Below are 3172 nucleotides of genomic sequence, written 5' to 3'. Positions count from 1 at the left end.
TTTGGACTATGTCCTAGTTCGCTGCTAAGAGAAAGTTTCAAGTTGTGTTGCATCCTTTTTTATGTCGTCCACACCTGTGGTTTGTTTGAGAATTCATCCTTTTGGATACTCTAGACAAGGACTGAGATAAAACTCATTAGCATAAAACATATTTCAAATGGAGAGATAATATCTTTTACCGTGTTAGCACTTCGCTGCTCTCTTTGAATACTAGACATAAGTTTCTTTCAGTTTAATGTAGAGCAAATAAAGCTTATATCTCATATTTGCAATATAATTTTTCAATGTACTGTTATTTTGATATTAAAATGGTAAAATAGATTGATGTAATATATTGATGGGTCTCTTGATGTCGTTCTTAAGATGAAAATATTGATGATGCTTCACTGGGCAATGATGATGATGATGATCCTCTTGCGATGAATGAATTTAGGGCTTCACTGGGCCATGAGATGAGGATGATGCCTCAATGAGCGGTGCATATGATGATAATTTTCTTGCGATGAATGAAGATAATGCTTCCTTGAGCAATGCGGATGATAATGATTTTCTCACGATGAATAAAGATAATGCTTCCCTGAGTGATGTAGATGATGATATTTTCTCGCGGTGAATAAAGATAATGCTTCCCTGAGTGATGTACATGATGATGATTTTCTTGTGATGAATGAAGATAATGCTTCCTTGAGTAATGCAGATGATGCCTCCCTCGTATCGAATGAAGATAATGCTTCATTGAGGAATGTAGATGATCTTCTGGTTGGAGATAACGTCTCATTCGACACTACAATATAAATAACTATCAGAACAAATATATTATCATGCTAGATAATACGATGTAGATGAACGTCCTCTAGATATTTCTTATTGTTGGAAAACGACAATATTGCTTTTCTTCGAGACTTTCATTTGTTTCATCTTTGAACATTTGCATGTTTATTAATAGATCTTGCCTTGCTGAGAATTTGAGTGAATTAATGCTACTCATATTCCCAATTCCTTGGTATAAGAAACAAGAAAAATTTTCCTGCATCTATAGAAAAATTGTTAGTTTAAAATGAACTGATCTGTGTCGATCTCTTCTGTTGTCTGCTCCTATTTTTTCTATTTCCAGTTGATTTCTCCGATCTCCCGCTTCTTGATAGATAAGATGAAGTATTTTTATGTAAAAATAATTGAAACATGAAAGAAAGTTTTAAGAAAAATAGGTTTTCAAAAAGTAATATTTGAGAAAGGTCACTGCCAAGTGTCATGTCACGTCAAGCTTAGTGAACGCCTTTGGAGTTGATGCTTCGTGGTCTATCTGTTAACTTGCTGGAAAGATTCTAGAGATTCTTGAAGTTTGGGTGATCTTACTCTTGAAATGTCAAAGATTGTTGAGGTTAACTTTTGATCTCATAATGGACTTGGGGATCATTTGAAGTTACTTCCAAACTTTTGATCATGCTGAAGATATTCAAAGTTGTTCCAAACTTTCGATGAACCCTATTGAAATTTTTGAGGTCATCTTCAAAAATTGTTGTCCCAGTTAACTGTCTTGGTGTATCTTGAACCTTTGATGAACGAATCATGGAATTTTTGAGATCTTCACAATAGTTCTGTCCAGTTGCAATTCTCAACGTAACCTCAGTCTTGACTTGTTGGAAAGATCTTCTCCTTGAGAAATTTTGAGTCCCTCTAAAAAATTATGTCCCAGTTTTTATTGTAAATAAAGATAGAAATATTACGGGAGATATTACTGAACCGTTATGGTACCTACGTATCTCGTTGAGGCAGGAATCAGGTCAAATGTAGTTCCCCCCTTGAGGATTAACAGAAATAAGAAATTTTAATAAGGAAATGACCGAGGCCAACATAGGCCACTTACATATCTCATTCTTGAGAATTCAGGTCGAGCATAGTTCAAGTACAAAGAAAAATACATTAAAAGGGATAAAGGGGGTGACTGAGGCTGGCACGGGTTGCCTACGTATCTTATTCTTGAGAATTCAGGTCAGACATAGTTCATTACAAAGGGCAAACTTTCTAAACATAAACGGTTACAAGCGAATAAAACGGTTACAAGGAAATGTTAGGAATATGTCACGACCCGGGAGTACCCCCTAGACGTAACATGGCGTACTTGACCCCAAAGGGGTCTCATACAAGCCTCTAGCATCATCATTACATAAGACATAGAAAATAATGCAGAAAATTTAAAACTTTACAATCGAAGTTCAACTTCACTTTTCATAAAAGAAAGTAATAGGAAATCTAGACTTTGTCTCATACACTATCTAAAACATAAGAATACAAAGTTTGGGACTTAGCCCTTTACATCAACAAAAGTCTCAATACACGAGATACAAAATGAACTATGAAATAGGAAATCCCATCCTCGAATTGGAGGATTCACCACAACTTGGAGAAAAGCAAATCCAAGTCTTCTTCAAAGGAGAGTGAAAGTCACCTAGCCGGAACCTACACTCATTAAGATGTAGAATAAAGAAGGGGTTAGCACATAATATGTACTAAGTATGGAAACATGCATAAAATCCTTAAATATGATAAAAATGACATTTTCATTTGAAAGAATGCATTTATGAAGTTTGGAAACCAACATGCATTTACAACATACAATACAAACCATAATCACACTTACACTGATTACATGAAAATATCAACCCTTAGCAACCCCTAAGGAACACTTGTGCAATGTATGGTTGGCATCCCATAATACCAACCCTACTAAGCACCCCTTTGAAGCTACCTTGGTCATGCACATCATCTTTAAACCTCATCATAATCATTAATCACAATTATATAAAGTGCCATGTACATTACTTAAATACAAGGGAAGTCATTCACAACAACTATTCATTCAATACACATGCATACATTGAATCTCATCACAATATAAAGGAACCATCCTACAACATCCCACTAAGTCTACTTGTGCAATGTGAGAGTGAAGTCCCATACCCCCACTCCTGCTAAGTAAACTTGCCAAGAAGTTATAGTGTAGTTCATGTCTCATTCATTATCTTTCATTTTGGGAAGAATAGCCATAACCGACATAGACCATGTGAGCTACATGGAAAATCTGGTGTCATGTAACCCCATACCAACAGAGGTGTTCTACTTGCCTAAGGTAAAACTAAATGTATAGCTATAAGGTGGATCCACTAGCTAA

This window comes from Solanum tuberosum, unplaced genomic scaffold (genome assembly GCF_000226075.1).
Source record: "Solanum tuberosum cultivar DM 1-3 516 R44 unplaced genomic scaffold, SolTub_3.0 scf00046, whole genome shotgun sequence".
Taxonomy (NCBI): Eukaryota; Viridiplantae; Streptophyta; class Magnoliopsida; order Solanales; family Solanaceae; genus Solanum; species Solanum tuberosum.
Note: the sequence above shows the minus strand (reverse complement) of the source record.